This window comes from Rhineura floridana, chromosome 1, assembly GCF_030035675.1.
Source record: "Rhineura floridana isolate rRhiFlo1 chromosome 1, rRhiFlo1.hap2, whole genome shotgun sequence".
Taxonomy (NCBI): domain Eukaryota; kingdom Metazoa; phylum Chordata; class Lepidosauria; order Squamata; family Rhineuridae; genus Rhineura; species Rhineura floridana.
Window position 1 is genome coordinate 60,359,844 of NC_084480.1, and position 21,990 is coordinate 60,381,833.

The following is a 21,990-nucleotide window of genomic DNA, read 5'->3' on the forward strand; positions in this document are numbered from 1 at the left end:
AGTGCTCCTATCTAACATCTCCACAACACTAGGCTCCCTCCTTCTTACAATGGCCTTCTAGTACCTGGCCTGAGGGTACTTAAACCTTCTTGGCAGAAGCAAGTAGGGTAGATTAAATGTTCCTTACCCAGGCTCTCAAAGCAGGTGAAAGGAATGATCCCGTCACTTCAGCTGGACCTAGAAACACCCTCATTTAGCTAGAATTCTATCTTAATTTCCAATCAGAGAAAAAAAATCAGTACTATGCTCCAAGCAGCTGTGGTTGATGCTTAATGTATCATGTATAATGTATCACTAGGGCCTGCCCCTGAAATCTCACGGTTTGGGATGCTTCTGACCTGGCAACCCTACTCAGCACCTTTCACAAGCTATACTTCTCAGGGTTCTTTGGAGGAAGCCATGACTGTTTAACGTGGAATAAATGTTTGGTGTGAATGTGGCCTTACATGTCCTAAATGCTGCTGAAGCAGGACTTTTCCCTTTTACACAACCACTTAACCACTACCTTAGTGGTGAAGAGTCCCTGGAAATTTCTGGGGACCAGATGAATTAAAAAAAGGAGGCTGTTTGGCCCTGTGGCTAGACATTTCCCACTACTGGATGAAACCTCCCCTCTCCACATATTGTAGTCCTGGTGAAAAGGGGGGGTTGTCTATTATCAAATGTACAAACTCGATGACGACTAGAAACCCCAAGTTTCTAGTATGTGTTAGCTAAAACACTTGATATTAGGGGGCTTGATTTCCATTCTTTCTCTGAAACAGAGTTTCAGCTGAACTTCATAAGGAGGGATAATTACAAGTACACTCAGAACTTTTGAAAAACAAATAAATAGTATGTCCATAATTCCCCCCCTGAAATGAATTCTTTTCTAAAGAAAAATGCTAAAGAAGGGAAGGAAAACTGGGGGCAGAATCTATTATTATGGATTTAATTTACCCCATTAACCAGGGTGTTTAGGCTGTTCTTCATTATATTGGGCCTTTAAAAGACAACATTACTTCAGCCACTTCAAAGTTCTACTGGAATTCCAGCATGTATTATGTTTGCATTTCGGATGGGAGACGGGGAGGAAAAAAAACAAGGTCAGCTTTGGAAATGATGAATGCCTTTTTGCTGAAAGCTGTACTGAATGTCCTTGAGTTTAATCAAAACTATTTGTTTTTAGTCAGCTTTGCTGTTGTCTCTTTTACTCTTGTCCACTGATAGCTTGACATTAATGACATCATAAATCATGTGAAGTGGCGGCTTGGGTTTGGTAGCATTTCAAGTGTTTGTTGAGATGTCCTGGACAAGCTAAGGAGCTGGTGTAAGGATGGATATTAGTTGGGTCTAAACCTTCAGTCTATGATATTGTTTGGTTTTAAATCCATGTGGTATATTTCTTGAAACAATGGGCTTTTATTACAAGGTGGCTGCGTATTCCTTCTCCCAGTGTAATATTGTGACAAAATTGGGACATGTTTGTCCTTTTGACTTTCCTCCACAACATAAGTGCCTCTGAAACCTTGTTAAAAACCCTCGCCTATAATGCAAAGGTATATATCCTCTCTATGCCAATTCCCCATAGTCACCACTGTTAGAGGAAGGCCACAGGGTAAACCTATGTGCTTCACATCAATACACTGTGTTGTCAATTGAAAACTGAGAAATGTATACAATTTGCAAAAAGATCTGTCAGTAGTAGTTCAAAAATCTGGTTAAACATCTGCACCTTGCAAATGTTCCTTTGAAAAATGTTTAGCCTTTATCAGTTATTTGTTTAGGAAAGATTTCACTGGATCCTTGTATGTTTTATGACTTGTTATCTGCATGACTGTAGTCTTAGAACATGGTTTCCATTATCATTGTACCATACTGTTAGGGGGAATGGAACACTCATCTTTTAGCTGTTATTTATTCAGCTGTGCTCTGTTACATTGCAGCACATTATATTTTGCAGACTATGACACAAGGTGTTTCTCAGCCCTACACCTCCATACGTTTATTCCCTAAAAATAATTTAGTTAATTGCTTAGTGGACTCCAAACATAAGGGCTAATGCTGCGATAGTAACCGGGCTTACTTGGGGGACCCACTGAATTTCATAGGACTTACTTCTTAGTAGGCATGTTTAGGATTAACTAACAAAAAGTTAGTAGTTGTCTTATTGACATTTATTCAGTGTTTCACAAGAAACAGGGGGAAAGCAAAATGCATACTATTGATAGCCCAGTTCTCACTGAGACAATAAAGCAGGGATGGAAAAGCTCAGGCCTGGAAGTGGGAGTCAAATGTGGCCCTCTAGGTCTCTCTATCTGGCCATCGGGATTCTTCTCAGGCCACAGCCTCTCCCCTCCTACACCCGTCTCCCCAGGCCACACCCCTCACCAGCCCTCATTTGCACCCTCTGCTTCTTGAACTCTGAGAATGTTTCTTGCGTGCCTCAATGGAGGATAGAGACGGGTGTGTGAGTATGTGTAGAAACAAGCCTACCATACAAATGTGATATTTATATTCATTGCTCTTCCCACTACTGGTATGTAGCTCTGGAAGATTGCTCTGAAGGATTGAGGCTGCAGCCGTCTGACTCAAAGAGGTTCCCGAGCCCTGCACTAAAGCTATGTCATGGTTCTACCTCTTCAGACTGTAGTTGAGGCCTCACATAGAGGAGTATTACTTCCTGGGGGGGAAAAACATTCCTAGTAGGGTTGCCAGGTTCCTGGCCTGAGACTGATCCTGTATCTTTAGGAGAAGAGAAAGTCAGCCAAGTGCAGGTGTTCTTGCAACACTGTAATGGGAAAAACCACAAGGTGGAATTCTCCCTCCCCCCTCCACAACTTTTAAAGATACAGAAGACCTCTTGGAGGCCGGGCCTGGCAACCAAGAGATCTTCTGTATCTTTAACAGTTGTGGAGGGGGAAGGGAGAATTCCACCTTGTGGTTTTTTCCATTACAGGGTTGCAAGAACACCTGCACTTGGCTTACTTTCTCTTCTCCTAAAGATACAGGATCAGTCTCAGGCCAGGAACCTGGCAACCCTAATCCTAGATATTGAAAACTAGCACGTTGGGGAGAAGGCTCTGCTAGAGCTAAAGCTGTGCCATATTTATGCCCCTATTTGCAAGCTGCAAAAGCTGAGCAGCATTTTTAGCGAAGTTCTCATTGGCAGGAGCAATTCCTAAAATCTTTAGACCCTAAGGGGGCTTAACTTCATGGTGGTGAAAGTGGGGTGGCTTTTGTGTGCATGTTTCCTTTAACACAGAGTAGGGAACCTTTTACCTTCAGATGTTGCTGAACTACAACCCCCATTATACCTGACCATTGGCCATGCTTGGGGTTGATGGGAGATGTAGTTCAGCAATACCCAGAGGGCCAAAGTTCCCCACCCTTGCTTTAAGAAATTGTTCTACTGCCACTTGTGGTGACAGAGCTGTAAACTGGCTTCACAGCAGTCTGCCATGTTTTCAGCAATACTTCTGGAGGCCTTCTCCTGATGTGGCATACTTTCAGGTGCATTTGGGGTGGCAGCCTCCACTGGTCTCTGTTGGATCCTGATCCTTTGACACATGGAGGAGCTCTAAATACAAACATTGGTATGTATGTAGAACTCTTTCTGACATAGTTTGAATGGGCAAACATCAAGGAAGCATGGCAACAGCATACAGCAGATGGGGTGGGGCTTGTCCCTACAGTCCCTTTGACACCTTCTTTCAATGTGGGAAGGAAGTTATGTGCCCCCATCTTTCCAGTCCTCACAGTTCTCATAAAAACATTTGAAAATTTCTGAAATCTTAAGTCAAAGGAGTGGCATGGTAGCCAGGATATCTGTTCTGTGCATAATTAATGGCTGACAGCACAGTCCTAACCATGTCCACTCAGAAGTAGGTCCTGTTGAATTCAATGGGGTTTCGCCCCAGGTAGGTGGGGTTAAATTCTGGCAATCCAGGTTCTACTGGCTATCCAGTCATTTCCCTTGCTGTCTATCAAACCCTGACAAAAATTATGTTTTCTGTCTTTCTGCCGGGTTGAGTTCTAACATTGGCACCAGGGTCCCATTTCTGCCATTGTTTCTTGTTCTGAGACTTTTCTGCCTCACTCTATGTGCTTCTCTGTTTACATAGCAACTCATAGTGCCAAACCATTAATACCTTATCTGTTTTCTTTTACTCTTATGCACAAGCTTTAATGGGGAAAGGTGGTAGCAGGGCATTCAGTGCCTTAAGGCTGTATACAGTCTTACTGAATATCACTATGTTCATGCGGTGACAAATGTCAATATGTCATTTCACAGAGTATTTCTTATATACATTAGACTTAATTAAAAGCACTACTGACTATGTATAAAAGTGACTTGCCAGAAACCATTGGATATGGCATCATTTCCAATATGTGTACAGTTCTTGGCACATCAGGAAATTACCAGGGATGAAAGTGTTCTCATGTTACAGTGGTTAAGGTGCCAATAGGTGTCAGTAAGGGATTAGGATAATATAAGGAAGCTACTTCAGTATAGTTAGTATTTGCTGACAGTAGCTTTCAACCTAGAAAAGGGAAATTTTAAAAAGGTAGAAATCAACAAAAATGACTCAGTATTCTAACATTGCTGAGATCCCCATGTCAGTTTAATGTTGGGAAAGGTAACTTCTAAGGACACTGTAAAAATGTATTTTTAGAACTTGTTCTCTGTTTCTCTAATATCAGTCTAATATAAAAATGGAAGCAGTACAATTTGGCTTAGTGTTTATCCAGATAGAGTGGCACTCTTATTTTGCAGACATGAAAATGATTGCAATAAAATCACTTAATTTATAATAGCCCCCAATTCAGTATATTCTGATATATTCTGAGTTAACTCTTTCAAGAATTGTAACCTAACAGGTTATTGCACAGTCCATTAAGTTGAAGTAATAATATTTCAATTACCCCACTGAGTGCAGTAAAGCCAAATGTCCTTCCTATCCCAAACATTCACTCCCAGAGAAGGCCATCCAGATGTGGCTGGACTAAAAACGCCATTATACTGGACCGTTGACCATGCTGGCCAAGGATGATCTGGAGGGCCACAGGTTCCCCATCCCTGCTGCAGCCCTTTTCATACATTCAGCCTGTTCCTATAAACATTCAACAAACATGCATAGGACAGCCTCTGTCCCTACTTACTCTGTGTGTGTGTGTGTGTGTGTGTGTGTGCGTGCGTGCGCGTGTGTGTGTTAGCACATCTGTAATATGTGTGCCCAGTCCATATGCATAGGTGCTTCTCCATGCAATTCCTGATCATGTGGACAGCGGGAACCTAATAATAATGAATGCTGACAAGTATGAATGTACAGATGGTGGAGCAGAACATATTATCTCTCCCCCCCCTTTATGTTACAGAACATATGAAAAAGGCTTATGTTGTGGGCAGGACTGTGTTCTTCAGTACATTCCAGCCCCATCAAGACATGCAGACAGCAGCATGGAAGCAAGTTGAAAACTTAGTGGCATGGAAGCAGCTCTGTGGGCTGCTGTTCATGTGTAGTAGTTCCCCAGTGATTCAGATTACTATCCCTACACTATTTCAGCCTTTTTCTTTTTGCAGTTTGAGATAGCGTGATAAAAACTGCATGCTTGCCATATGGAGTAGATCCTATTGCATTTTGAAGTGTCTATTACATTGCTGTGTTTGGATATGTGAATGGAAGTTCAAACCAGTTCAGACATATTAGAATAAGTGACATTTTAATGATTAGTGTATACCAATAGTTGCAATTGCCTAGAGTTCACTAGAGTTCACTTCTGTTATTCCAGCTGATGAAAAAGTTAACTAGTGGTAGCGAGTGGAGAGAAGTGGAAATGTACTGTTGAATGAACACCTTCAAATTCAAGGATTTTTTTTTAACCCATCACTTAATCTTGTACTGGAAACCTGATGGGCATCTTTAAGCAGTTTCTGAATTTATTCCAGTATGACCCCAAGATGTGCATGTGAGAGTGTAATTGTGCACGTATGTATGTATACATGAATGAAGATAATTACAGTGAAGGGGGTATGAATTATTTCTTTGCTACTAACAGACAGCACCTGACAGTCTTTGTATATCAAGTTGTTATTAAAATCTTGTGTCAGGATGCTAAACTGACTTACTCTACAACTAATCTTCTTTCACAACTAATCATGAACTATGCATAGAGTTTGGTAAGTAAATTAATCTAATTTGACAAGGGACATATTAAAATCAGAGAATTTGTGATATAAAACAGACTTTAGGATTTTGTGTGTGCGTGTGTTTATCAAATGTATTTCTGAACACACAGATGTAAACTGTTTCCAGCAGTTTAACATTTCCTGTTAAATGTGGCTTTGCATGACAGTTCTTTGTTTTAGAACTGATATACATTTTCAGAGAATTTATTTTACAAATTAGGGTGCAGTTCAGGAAAGTTGGCTCTCCACTGTCAGTCCCAGTATTGCACTGTCAGTCCCAGTCAAGCACTAAGATTGACCTGCTTTCAAACACCAGTTATCAGGGTTCTGGAAAGGGGTACAGAACTGGTATGTGATGGCAGCACACATTACTGGTACCATGTGGATCCTGACCATGGGGAAATGTATTCTGGGTAGCAACAATAATATTCTAGTATTATATGAACTGGGCCTGGATACAGAGCCAGCTCTAGGTTTCTGGGGGCCGTTGGGCACTGGCTATCAGTGGCCCCTTGTCTCCTTGCTTTCCTCCTCAAACCACACTCCTCCCTTTAAAGTAAAATAAATCTTGATCTGGCTAAGTGCCCCCTTTCTCTCCTCCCCTTTAGACCTGTCTAAGCCTCCTCTCACTTTATCCCTCCCCTTTAGACCAGCCTGTCAGACATGTTCCTCTGGGGCTTGCCTGAGGTTTTCCCCACCACCTCCTCCCTCCTCCACTGGTGTGATGACCTGGGGAAGCTTCCCTGGTGGTGGTGAGGCAGGTTGCACTGGAGCCCTGGACTGGTGCCCCCCCCAAGCCTGGAGGAAAGAGTGGCTTCCCATTAACTGGCTGTTCAGCTCTCGCAGGCTACTGCCTACCATCACCCACTCTGCCAGTCTCACCTGCTTGCCTGCCTTTGCACCACCACCACCACATGGCCTGGAAGAAAAGGAGGCCCCACGGCAGCAATGCTAACAGCTGCATAGGTTGCACAGGGCACCTCCTGGTTGCTTGCCTTCCTTCCCCTGCACACTTGCCTTCTGTCCCCATCCTCCCCCTCTTAGGTTGGAGCCAGGGAGGGGCATCTATGAGCTCCTGGGGCCACAGCCAATGCCCCACTTGGCCTTCTTCTGGAGCCAGGCCTGTCTGGATATTTACTGTTTCCAGTAAATTTCTTGACTTCTTGAAAATCTTCATAGGTAATAATTTTTTTTTAAAAAAAGGGTCTCTATGTCCATTCAGATTATTTTCATCAGTGGCTCCTTGTGAGGCACTGAGGAAGGCCTTGAACCAGGCCCTCCAGCAGTCAGTTTCTAGTGGTGCTTTACCTTCCATATGACCAGCACTCTGGGTCCTCAGTGGCCAGTCAGCCTAGACCTTAAGAAAATGAGTGCCCTCTAGGCTGCAGTTTTAGCCTGAAGGTGAAGAGAGTCAGCTGACCAGCTGACCTCCTAGGAGTCTGGACACACACACTTCCGGGAAGGGTGACTTAGCCTGTGCCTGCTTTTGAGACGGGCTCCTGCCTCAAAAGAAGCTTATTCAGATATATCAGTCAGATTTTTTTTTTTTTGACTGATTAAACTTCTCCCGGGTAGGGAGAAACGAAGAGATTAACCTTAAAGCCTATTTTTGTTGGGACGACCAGATCTCATTAATTTATGGGACGAGGTCCAGCCGACGAAGGTGGGACGGATTTTCAACAACAAGCTCTATCTGATAAAGCGAACGTTCATCTTATCTTCTAAGAGAGAACGCACTAACAGGCAAGCACCCTTCTTTCTATATTTTTCTTTTACTTGACTTAAATTGTTGCTGTTTAAAAGAGATTTGCCAGATTGATCGGTTTTTGACATCTCACTGGGGAGCCATAACTTCTCTCTGCTACTCACTAATTAATAGCTTATCTCTGTTTTTGTTGCAAAAAGCTGTCCTGGATTTGCATTCTAAAGATATACACAGAAGAGGGATTTCTATTCCAGATTTTTATTTTGAAGAATATTATATTGTCTGAGACTACTCTCTTTTTGGTCTATTTTATTTTGACGAATCTGTTTCCTGACGACCGCCATTAATTGTTTCGATCCTGGGAACTGCATTTTGTTTACTTAAGCATGGAGAGATAAGGCTGTCTGCTCTGTTTATACTGTGATGTCACCAAGTTTGGAGTATTAACCCAATTGTTGCTGAAATAAGAAGTGGTTTTCCTATATTTTTCTTTTAAAATGGCAATTAAGAAAGTGGCTGAGAATCTGGAAATAACTATGTTTCAGAAAATAATGGATGAGATTGAGATAACGAAACAAAACCTGCGACAGGGTTGTAAGGAGCTGAAAATTGAATTGAGTAAAATGAAGCAGGAGATTAAAGATATAGGGGTCCCTGTGAGAGAGGAGACCCCGGAGATTGGAACAAACGTGGAACAGGAAAAAGATTTGGAGTCTATGGACTTTAGAAACAAAATCTATTGTTTGGAGACACAGGAGATTAAAGACATAGGGGTCCTTGTGAGAGAGGAGACCCTGGAGACTGGAACAGGGGTCCCTGTGAGAGAGGAGACCCTGGAGACTGGAACAGGGGTCCCTGTGAGAGAGGAGATCCCGGAGATTGGAACAAACGTGGAACAGGAACAAGATTTGGAGTCTATGGACTTTAGAAATAAAATCTATTGTTTGGAACTCAATGTTATCTCTGAAGAAATTAATGAAGATTCTAGAGATAAAGTTATCAATGGCATGGATAATCTTCTGGACTGGATTGATGTGATGGAGCCCAATATAGAGAAAATCTATGGAATTAACTGCAGCCATGTGACAATGGAAAAACTTTCAAGAGATGACCCAGTGTATTTTGAAAAAAAGAACAGAGATATGATTTTACAGCAGTATTTCAGCAACCTATTCAGAATGGATGGCAAGAAAATATTTGGGATAGAGGTAATTCCCATCAGACTCTTACTATATGACTATGGCTTTGACAGCAAGATTATTATGGAATACTGATAATGGAAGATTGGATACTGAAATTACTGGACTTAACAAGACTACTGAAGATGGAAGATGGAAAATGGAACTAATAGGGATAATAGAACAATGGCTACTGAAATTACTGAACCTAACAGATTCTGATGTGATGGATTAATTGAAATGTTTATTTTGACTATGGTTTTGACAATAAGATTATCATAATTAGTAATGAGATGGATTAATCGATATGCTTATCTGGAAAAAAAAATTGATAGATATATTTCTTAAAGAATTGAAACCTCTCTTTGACTTTTTGTGGAAAGAATAAAGTAATGTTTATGAGATTTGATGATTAAGTAAGATAACTACTGGAGGAAAGTGATTTTATAATATGACTTAAGAGACAGGATTGTTATATATTATAGACTTATAACTGATTTGATCTTTGACAAATGGGAAGTCAATATTTTACTCTTTATTTTTTATTTTTGTTTTTTTTCTTTTTTTTTTCTTTTTTTTTGTTTAACTATTTTTGATTTTGTTTTTTGTCTTTGAATGTTTCATGATTTCGTCTTGTATGTTTTATGAAAATCTGAATAAAAATTATTGAAAAAAAAAAAAGGAGTCTGGACACACTTGGTCCTATAGGCTGGGCACACGTGGGGGCCTTGCAGTTAAACCAACTCATCTGTTTGAGCAATTTATCATTTAAGGATAGAAGAGAGAAAGACAGAGGGAGTATAACTCTGTTGATTCTCCTTGATCTCTCAGCGGCTTTTGATACTATCGACCATGGTATCCTTCTGGGGAGACTCGCTGATTTGGGAGTTGGTGGCACTGCTTGGCAGTGGTTCCGCTCCTACTTGGCGGGTCGTCTCCAGAAGGTAGTGCTTGGGGAGCACTGCTCGACACCCTGGGTACTCCAGTATGGGGTTCCACAGGGGTCAGTTTTGTCCCCCATGCTTTTTAACATCTATATGAAGCCCCTGGGTGCGGTCATCAGGAGTTTTGGAGTGCGTTGCCATCAGTATGCTGATGACACGCAGCTCTACTTCTCCTTTTCATCTTTTTCAGGTGAGGCTGTCAATGTACTGAACCGTTGCCTGGCTGCGACAATGGACTGGATGAGAGCTAATAAACTGAGGCTTAATCCAGGCAAGACCGAGATGCTGTTAGTGGGAGGTTCTCCCGACCGGATGGTGGATGTTCAACCTGTTCTGGATGGGGTTACACTCCCCCTGAAGGAGCAGGTTCGTAGTTTGGGAGTTCTTTTAGAACCTTCACTGTCACTTGAGGATCAAGTAGCCTTGGTGGCACGGAGTGCCATTTACCAACTTTGTTTGGTGGCTCAACTTTGCCCCTATCTGGATAGGGATGACCTCGCTTCAGTTGTCCATGCTCTGGTAACCTCTAAACTAGATTACTGCAATGCGCTCTACATGGGGCTGCCTTTGAAGATGGTTCGGAAACTGCAGCTCGTGCAAAATGCAGCGGCCAGATTGATAACGGGGACCAGGCGGTCAGAACATATAACACCAATTCTGGGCCGCTTGCATTGGCTGCCTATATGTTTCCGGGCCCGGTTCAAGGTGCTGGTTTTAACCTATAAAGCCTTATATGGCACGGGACCACGATACGTGATGGAACGCCTCTCCCGATATGAACCTACCTGTACGCTACGCTCAGCATTGAAGGCCCTCCTCCGGGTGCCTACTCAGAGGGAGAGGGTGGCAACAAGAAAGAGGGCCTTCTCAGTGGCGGCCCCCGAATTATGGAATAGTCTTCCTGACGAGGTACGCCTGGCGCCGACATTACTATCTTTTCGGCGCCAGGTTAAAACTTTCCTCTTTTCCCAGGCATTTTAGTATGTGTAAAAATGTTTATGTTTTTAAATTTAAATTTTAAGCTTTTTTAAAAAAACTGTTTTAAATATGTGTTTCATTGTATTTTATGCTGACTGTTGTGAACCGCCAGGGAGCTTCAGCTATGGGCGGTATATAAATTTAATAAAATGAATGAAATGAAATGAATAAGTGTGAGGACTCCACCGATTCTCCTGCATCCTTCTCTTGGCTGGTGCCTTGGAATGGGATCCCTGCCTGCTTTTGAGCTGTCATCTGCTTCTTTCCCCTCCAACTCTCTGTTGGTGTATCAGCAGAAGCTGGTAAAAGGTACTCCTAGCACCTGCTGCAACCTGAAACATGTGTTCTACTCTACCTGGGAGCCATTATTTTATTGCTACTTACATGCACTTCCCATCTCTTTTTTCCTCTATGCTTCCATATATATATAGCCATAGAAGGACATTGCCATGGATGGCAAATTTCAGGTGCTACCTTCATCATCTATTTCCTCAGATTTCAGTGGAGCCATTCATTTTGCTCCCTTTCCTCTGGGCAGATGAGGGGAGAAGCAGGGTGTTGTGTGCCCAGTAGTGTTGCAGTAGATCTGTACCAATGGTGGCTTAATGCTTCTGAGGATACAGGACAGATACAGAGGTGTGGGTCTAGCATATCACAAGAGAATTCTCCCCAATCACATCACATTCCATGGAAGCAGTAGCAGGTGAATCATGAGCAACATACAGTTCCTCTCCTTTTGCTTCCAGGTCTCTTGCAAAGGAGGAAAATGGTACACATATTCCCAGAGCTTGGAAAAGTTACTTTTTTGAACTACAACTCCCATCAGCCCAATCCAGGGGTCATGCTGGCTGGGGCTGATGGGAGTTCTAGTTCAAAAAAGTAACTTTTCCAAGCTCTGTATATTCCTTGTGGGAGATACAGATCTTCTGATGAGGGTAGAGAACCTGTATTTCCATGTAGGGGACATGCACATTTCTCCCTGTACCCCAGCTCCATCTTCATATGGCACAAGCAGATGTGTCTGCTTTACAGAGGACAGTCCTGTAGTTGAATGAGTCCCCTACTTGAAAGGCTGTCCTATCCAAGTTCAGACTGAAGATAAAGAACCATAAGAATCCCTTCAGGGGCCTTGAAGCTGCCCTTCAGCAGTTATTAGCTGGATAGTAGACTAAGCAAGCATACAAGTCAGTAAGTCACACAGTCACAGTCCCCTTCCCTTTATGTCTATGTATAGTAATTATTGCTAGAATAATTAGAATGCAGCTGGCAAGATATCACCTGGTACAGCCAGTCAGATCAACATAACACTGAACCCAAGGGATCTGTACCAGTTGCCCATATTTTCTGAACACAAGTTGCTGGCTTTGAAATATAAATCTCCAAATGACTTGTGCAAATTTCTGAAGGGATGTCTCTCCCTATATCAACCTACCCATCTATTAAGTCGATAGGGAAGTTTCCTCTCATGGTTCCACTAAGCACATGGTGTGATAGTGTGTGGTAGGGTCTTCTCAGTGCTGGTGCCCCATCTCTGGAATGACATTCCCTTTGAAATGGGTCTGATACCCGCACTGCTTAGATTTCAATCGGCAACTGAAGACACACCTCTTTGCCCAGATTTTTGGTAGAGGTTGAATTAATCAGCCAGTCAATTATTATGTTGCTCATTTGCTGCTTATTTGTACTTCGTTTCATTTTAGTTCTTGGCTTGCATTTTGGGTTTAATGTTTTGTATTTTGTATTTAATGTTTTATGCTTATGTGTTACTTGCATTTGGTCATAGGTTTTATATTTAGTATTTTAGATTTTATTCTATTGTTGAGAACTTTTCTGGGATCATCTGGTAAAAGCAGGTTTATAATAATAATAATAATTATTATTATTATTATTATTAGTGCATCTATACATATATATTTTGGTGCTACATAAGTGACAATCCTGTATGGCACTCAGAAATGAAGGGACAAATGTCATTACACCCTTGCAGAAAGTGTAATAGGGGCTATTGGTAACTGTGGTTTCCAACACAGAGAAACAATGACATGTTCCAAAGGATGCATTCAGTCAGAGATGGGGAACCTCTGGCCCTCCAAATGTGGACTACCATTGACCATGCTGGCTGGGAATGATGGAAGTTGGAGTCCAACAACAACTGGAGAGCACAGGTTCTCCAACCCTCTTTTAATGAGTCCCAGTTCCTAATACAGAAGGCAACAAGAAATTGGGGTGACAAGGACTGATATGGCCACTTATGGGAAATACAAAGCTGCCTTATACTGAGTCAGTTCATTAGGTTCATGTAGTATCAGTTACCCTCTGAGAGTCAGTAGATCTCCAGAGTCTCAGGCAGGTGTTTTTTTTCCTCAGCCCAGCTACCTGAGGTGTTTTACCTGGAGGCGCCAGGAACTGAACTTGGGGCATTGTGCATGCAAAGCACATGTTCTGTTACCAAATGATGGGCATCTCTGAAGGAAAAAAAGTACTATAATTAATTACCTTTTTACCTTGCCTTTCCTCCAAGTTCAGGATAGCATAATGAACTCTTTTCCCACCCTAAGAGCAACTACCCTGTGAAGTTGGTTAGGCTGAAAGATTATGACTGGCTCACAGTCACCCAGTGAGCAAGCTTCATGACTGAGCAGAGATCTGAATTTGGGCTTCAGTGATGCAAATCCATCACTCTAACCCAGAGGCAGCCTATGAGGTGCCCTCCAGATGCTGCTGGACTACAACTCCTTTTATCCCTGATCATTGTCCATACTGGCTTGGGCTGATGGGTGTTGAAGTTCAACAACATCTGAAGGGCATCATGTTGGCTACTCCTGCTCTAGGTATTACACCAGTGGTGGGGAATGACCAGCCCACAGCCCTAATTGGCCCAATTTGGCCTGTGAGGTTTTGGCTGGCCACGTCTCATTTATCTGATGTCATATGGTGTCAGGCACAGGACAGGTAAAGCTGCAGCTGCACATTCTAAGTCTTGCACTTCCAGATATTCCTTTGCATTTGGTTCTGTTTAAATTTGGCTCCAAAAGCAAGACCTGCTGCTTTCGGTCAAGATCAGTTCCACTTGACATCATATGATGTCAAGTGATTGACAGGTGTGTGGCCTTGCCCACCTGTCAAATGTGGCCTGCAGAGGATGGCTACTATTTGACCCTGCTCTTTAGTCAAAAGTGGTTCTCTGCCCCTGCATTACACCACCACACAACCTGTCAGTTTCTCTCCATTCCTAATGGGTTCAGAAGAATGCTAACTTCCCGGCTTGTATTATGAATAAGACACCCATTTCAGTGATATTTTAAAGGTAGCTAAATTTATTTCATGCAAAGTTGTCTTTTCTTTTTGTAAAAAATAAAGTTATTTATGCTAAGTCATTAACTTCACATTGACCATAAAAAGCATTTTGAGAAGCAAAAAGAAGGCAGAAAATCCACAAGAGGTCATATGATGTCTGCACCCGACAGTACTATATCCCTATAAAAGCATGGACCCCTGCTGGCATATGTAATTTAATGTGCAGCATGGCTTTCCTAATTCAATCAAGTCTCTACATCCCTTCTTTTATATCCAATTGGATTCCATGTGCTAAAGCCATCAAGATTTTCAGGATGAAATGAATGCCTGTATTAATCCAGCAATTTCCATTTAAAACACAGCATCGATTTGATTAATAAGGTTTGATGCTGAATAATTATATGGCAAATATGGAAGGTAGAGGAAAACCACAGATGTGACCACCAGCAAAAGCCTTGTGGGAGAAAGGGGTCAAAGAGAAGCAATGGCCATGACTGAGGTGATGAATTCTTTGGCTTTTCTCTTATGCAACTAACAAGCAGAGCTTCTATTAATTTGCCCCCCCTTGAGTGTTCACTGGTCAGCTGTCTCAGGGTCAAGGGTCAGATGGGAAGTGCAGGGGTCAGCATCACAGCAGCGCTGAAACAAAATAGGAAATATAAGGAAATCAAAATTAAAAGGAAGAATATATGCATTCAGGAGTATGTGTTTGGGGAGAAAGATCAGGGAGGGAGTGTTTCTGTTAAGGACGCTGTTTTAGCATAATAAAAATGTTCGCTGCACATTTAATTCAAACTAATCAATCTGAGGTGCAGTGCTTGAGCATCCAATAAAAGAAAATCAATGTGGTCTCTACAAGGGAAGACAAACAATGCTAGCTTTTACTAAAGGGATTATAGGTTAACATTTATTCAGTGTATTGTAATCTGATGTCAAGTGGTATAAAATCAAGCCAACAATCCATTACCGCCCTTTATAGGCTGGGTGCTGATCCCATGCAAATTGACTTTTCATAGAACTTATTAAATCATTTCTGTGTTCTGTCTATAGACCATTTTTATATAGCAACCAAGCATCAATAAATTCTATTTCATACTTGCACTGCTGATTATCACAAAGATAAAGATTTGTCATTTCAAAACGCAATTTAACTTTTCTCTGCATTTGCTTGTGTTTCCCATCTATTAATCAAATTGAATGTGTTGTTTCTGATTTCTAAGGAACAAAATGGAATGTAGCTTTAATTTGGGAGCCAGTGCAATAACAAACCTTCTAAATGTCAATTCCATTTTGCATAATCTCCAAGAAAAAAATGCCAGTCTCAGACTGGAAACAGTATTCAAAAACATAATAGAATGACCCAACATTGCCATTTTAATGCAATTTCTCTAAACTGCAGGAATTATTGTTTCTTCCAATGAACGCCTGTTCCATTCTGCTCTGGAGTGAAATGCCCTGGAATTATAGCATTGACACCAGAAAATAATAGCATTATTATAATGTGATGCTTTATGCATTTACCTATAAACATAGCATATTCTGCATAAGATATTGGGGGCAGGCCTGATTAACAGTTATGGAAAGTATGCTACAGAGTAGGGCTCCAAATGAAACTAATGAAAGTATCAGGTCTAGTTATCAGAAAGCTGATTCACACAAAGCATGGGAACTCTTTCAAACATCCTTCTTTCATTTATCATGAGCACAGATGCGAGTCTGCATACTGCAAACTACTGTGACCTGTGCAGTCACGTGCTCATACCGGAAAAGTCACGGAAGTGCTTTGTCATGAACATGCCTAAATCATGCCAATGAGCCACCATAGCAAAATAATGACTTTCCACACAACAAATGGTCATGCAAGCTTGTCTCTTCTTCTGCCCTTGCCCCCTTTAATTTTTTTCTCAGAACAGGCCTTTTTACTGTTCTCTTTTTACATAATATGGAAACAGTGCTCACATGCATCCAGTTGTGGACAAATGAAATAACTAGTAATTTAATAGTTTTCAGACGACATCCAGCATTCAATGAATGCACATTGGGGGTTGAGGGAGGATTACAGTAGCATTGTCTGCTCTGACCTTACATGTTCATTTAAAGGTCAGAACAGTGATGAGGTGCACAAAATGACACTTGTATGGTTCTCTCTATTCAGTCAGTATCCCTGGTTTTCTAGGTTTCTGTGTGGCTTGGAGAATGCACTGTGCATAAGCTTCAACTACCAACCTTCACTTGAATATGTGGAGATTGGAGATGATCCCTTTTCCCCTACGCACATTCTCTAAACACTGGATGTTATTTGCTTGGCTCATGTACATTAATACCAGATTTCACTTGTGTGGTGACCAGTGATGGGGTTACCACAACAGAAGGCATACTCCTTACTTCTCTGAGTGTCTATAGAGAGAGCTATTGTAGTGTAGTGACCAAGCAGTCACACTTCCAATCTCATCTTTCAACCATGAGTTTAGCGACAAAGCCTTAGGTGAGCCACCATCTTGCAACTTCAGTGTCCTACCTATAGTACTGAAGTAATAAAATAAAGGAAGATTGGAAATAGCTGTAGCTCAGTGGAAGAGCACATGTTTTGCACGCAGAAGGATCCAGGTTAGTCTCTTGGCATGTCCAGGTAGGGGTGGGAAGACCCTTGTCTGAAACCCTGGAGTGCTGCCGCCAGTCCGTGTACATCACAGATGGCCAATGTGGTGCTCTCCAGATGTTGGCAGACTACAAGACCTGTCATCCCTGACCATTGGCCTGGCTGGCTGGGGCTGATGGAAGCTGGAGTCCAACAACATGTAAATGTTGTAAGCAGTGTTGAACTGACTGGGAACAGTGACCACAGTGCTGTCAAATCCAGCATATATGTAATTGAACAATTACCAAGGAAGTCCAAGACCATCATATTTGAGTTCAAAAAATAAAACTTTCAGTAATGAGGAAACTATTAAAAAGAAAGTGGACCAGGAAATTCAAGAGGGTCAAAACCACAATAACAGAATCTCAGGTAGAATGTGTATCACAGATCAGGAAAAGTACCACCAAAGCCAAGAAGATGCCTGTGTGGTTAAAAAAAAAAAGAACTCTAACTTTACATATATGCTCAAGAGGTCTGAAGCTCTAAACTGTCAGTGACTGACCAGAAAAGAGATTTTGGAGTTCTGGTAGATAGCTTGATGAAAATGTAGACCTAGTGTGCGGCAGCTGTGAAAAAGATGAATTCCATGCTAGGGATTATTAGTAAAGAGACTGAAAACGAAACTGTCAGTATCATAATCTGTGGCAGGACCAAACTTGGAATACTGTGCACAGTTCTGTCCACCTTACTTCACAAAGGATATTGTAGAGCTGGAAAATGTTCAGAAAACGTCAAACAAAATGATAAAGGGTCTGGAGCAACTTCCACAGGTTAACATTTTTTTAAAAGGGGGAGTATGGGCGTACATGATAGAGTTGTATAGTGAATGATGTGGAAAAGTGCATAGAGACTTTTTTCCTCGGTCTCATAGTACTAGAACCTGGTATCATCCAATGAAGCTGAATGTTGGAAGATTTGGACAGGCAAAAGAAAGGACTTGTTCACATAGCACATAGTTAATTCATGGAATTCACTATTACAAGGTTTGATATTAGCAACTACATTAGTTTAGACACATTCATAGAGTATAAGGCTATCAATGGCCACTAGCCATAATGGTTGTATGCTATCTCCAGGACTGGATACAGTATTCCTCTGAGTACAGGGCAGTTACAGGGCAGCACAAGTAGGGAGAGTGCTATTGTAATCATGTCCTTCTTGCAGGCTTCCCACAGGCATCTGGTTGACCACTGAGAGAACAGGACCCTGGGCTAGATGGGCCTTTAGTCTGATCTAGCAAAGCCCTTCTGTAACATTTGAAGGGCACCACATTGGTTACCCCTGTTGCGGACAATACTGAGCTAAATAAAACAATTATTTAGTTCAGATTGGCAGCTTCCTAAGACTCTTATAAGTTCTATTGAGATCATTTATGTGAAAAATCCCCTGGCATTTAGGAAAAGTGCTGTGTAAACAGGATAATTGCATGACTATCTGAAATTAAAGCCGGTAAAGATTATAACGTGGAAGGGCCTTGGCTCAGTCGCAAAGTATCTGCTTTGCATGCAGAAGATCCCAGATTCAATTACCAGCATCACAGTCTGTAACATGCAAAGTCATGCTAAGAGTACAAATGAGTTGAAGAAGACTCCTAAGTCCTTTATTGCATTTTATTCAGAAGCCCCGGCTTCCAAGTTCCTTTTGGTTCATGGACACATCATTGAAGAGAAAGTTACTAATGGCACTGCTTAAATAATTTTCACCACATACATTTTCACTTATTCATGGTTCCATTTAGGGGTCAGGTTCATCAATGGCTGTAAGCCATGGCTAAATGTTTAGATGTAGTATCATTCCCTCTGTTCCTGATGTTCAGGCTGTGAGTGCTGTTTCTTAGGTAGCCAAAACAGAATGACCCATGCAGAAGAGGGAGGTATGAATTAGAATCCCAAGGTTTGTGATTCAAGGTTTGGGGAAGGGCTATAGCCATTGGTAGAGCATCTGCCTTACATGCAGATGGTCTTCAGATAGGGCTGAGAATGCCCCCTGTCTGAAATTCAGGAGAGACACTGCCAGTCAGTGTAGACAATATTGAGCTAGATAAATCAATGGTCTGACTTGGTATAAGGCAGCTTCCGATGTTCATCGTTCAGGAAGGAGAGGCACTGTGTCATGGTTCATCATGGGGCCTCCAATAGGATTCAGATAGAGAACTAGATCTGTCTTTAAAAAAGGTGCTCCAGAAAATAGTAAAGACCCTTTCAATGATATGTATATCAAACACAGATTTTCCTGCCAGGTTCTAATTCATACCAAGGCAGCTTTTTCTAACACCGGAAGAGGTATGCTGTCCTGTTGATTGATTACTTTACTAATCACTATTTATTGTGCTCTGCCCAGCAACAATGGATGTTATAATCACTGTAGGAACAGAGGAAAAAAGAGATTTTAAAATTGATAAAGAAACATTTAATAATGCGTTATTGTTTTTAAAAAGTGAATACAGTTTGCTGCTTGCTATGGTTGGGTTAGTTTTATATGTGAGGAAAAGTATTACCATATGTTTGAAAAGGCTGGTGATGTTTTGCAGATTTACTTTCACTGCAGCTTTCTAGCGCTTCAGAATATGTTTGAGTACCATGCTGTTTGGGGAAGAAAATTGAACTTGTCCTTCATTTTATTGTAAGCATTAAGTTTAGCACGTCCCCCCCCCCATTTTAACTGTGAAGGGTTTTTTTCCCCTCCCAATGTGAAATTAGGAGGAAAGGTTGCAGCATTTGGGGCTTTTTAGTTTAGAGAAAAGGCGGGTCAGAGGAGACATGATAGAAGTGTATAAAATTATGCATGGCATTGAGAAAGTAGATAGAGAAAAGTTCTTCTCCCTCTCTCATAATACTAGAACTCGTGGACATTCAAAGAAGCTGAATGTTGGAAGATTCAGGACAGACAAAAGGAAGTACTTCTTTACTCAGCGCATAGTTAAACTATAGAATTTGCTCCCACAAGACACAGTAATGGTCACCAGCTTGGATGGCTGTAAAAGAAGATTAGACAAATTCATGGAGGACAGGGCTATCAATGGCTACTAGCCGTGATGGCTGTGCTCTGCCACCCTAGTCAGAGGTAGCATGCTTCTGAAAACCAGTTGCCAGAAGCCTCAGGAGGGGAGAGTGTTCTTGCACTCGGGTCCTGCTTGCAGGCTTCCCCCAGACACCTGGTTGGCCACTGTGAGAACAGGATGCTGGACTTGATGGGCCACTGGCCTGATCCAGCAGGCTCTTCTTATGTTCTTAAATTTTAGTTTATATGTTTTGGTATCAGAACATCCAAAAGAAATCTACATTCTTTGATCCCAGTACTGCATAGATTCAAGTTTCTGGTCTTTGGATCCAGGTTTTCGAGTCTGGTGCTGGAGCAAGTTATGGTCTCATGCCAATACTAAATCCCTAGTGCTCAGTCTAATAACTCACTGTGCCTTCTTATAACCAGAATTTCAAGGAATTCGTTAAAACCTTCCACAGCATTGGATATGGAGGTACAGTTCAGCTCCCTTTCCAATTTTGCTCTTTTAAATTGACATGTTTAAACTCATGTCATCTGGACAGTGACGACCTCGCCTCAGTTGTTCATGCTCTGGTAACTTCTAGACTGGACTACTGCAATGTGCTCTACGTTGGGCTGCCCTTGAAGACTGTTCGGAAACTACAGCTAGTCCAGAATGCAGCGGCCAGACTGCTGACGTGGACCAAAAGGTCAGCTCATATAACACCTGTTCTGGCCCGTCTGCACTGGCTTCCTATTTGTTTCCGGGCTAGATTCAAAGTGCTGGTTTTGACCTATAAAGCCCTACATGGCATGGGACCGCAATACCTGGTGGAACGCCTCTCCCAATATGAACCTACCCGGACACTGCGCTCAACATCTAAGGCCCTCCTCCGGGTGCCATCCCATCGAGAAGCTCGGAGGGTGGTGACTAGAACCAGGGCCTTTTCCGTGGTGGCCTCCGAACTGTGGAACAGCCTCCCCGATGAGGTGCGCCTGGCGCCGACGCTACTATCTTTTCGGCACCAGGTGAAAACCTTTTTATACTCCCAGGCATTTTAAAGTGTGTTTTAATAGCATTTTCATTATTATTTTGTATTTTGGATGTTGTTTGGTTTCTTTATTATTTGTTTGTTTTGTTTTTTTGATTTATTGTATTTATTGTATTTATACATTGCTTGTTTTTATCTTTTTGTACACCGCCCAGAGAGCCTTCGGGCTTAGGGCGGTATATAAATTAAATTAAATAAATAAATTAAATAAATACATAATGTGGGCTTAAAAATAATAGTAATGGGAGAGCCTATTGGATTTAAAAAAACAAGAAGTCCAAAACTTTCCATAATTATCAAAACAAGATTATCGGAATGAGTTTTGTTCTAAAGAAATGGTTTCTCTGATTCCAAAGCCATTCCTGCAAAGGCTTCCATGTTGTTGCCAAATGTGCAGTTCACAGTGCAACTAAAAGGTTAATGGATATACTTGAAGATTAAAATGTCAAATCTACTTTTAAAATCCTCTCCAATGTGTGGTTTATGTTTTCAGAATTCTAAAGAGAAATTGAGGCTTTAGGTTTCTTTACATTTTTATTTGCCAGAAAAACCCTGCCTGGTGAAATAACATCTCAAGCACATGAACTATATCTAAAAATATGAGAAGGCTGCAAATGCATAAATGGCTAGTAAGCATCAATCACTAACAAGCCCTGAAAACTGCTCCTTTTTGTATGCAGCTGCTGTGTGCCTTATGTCAGACTTTGAACTTAAAAAATGGGAGTTGTTTGGGGAACATATTGAAAAGCAGACATTTTTCCTGGTTTTTTAATGTGTATGTGTGTGTGTGTGTATCTATTGGCTGGGTAATAAAAAGTTGCCATTGGGGTATTGTAAAACTACTGTTGCTGGTAGATTTTATATAGACACAACCAGTTAAAGGTGATTGAATATCAAGGGCTGAGTGGTGCTTATAATACCTGCTGTTGTGAGACTTCAATTCATTATTGTAACAGAATGAAAGAACATTGTTTCTTTACAGGACACGGTTGTAGTATTGATTGAGTTTCTCAAAAGTCTTCTCTTAGGATGCAGACTGCAGTCAAA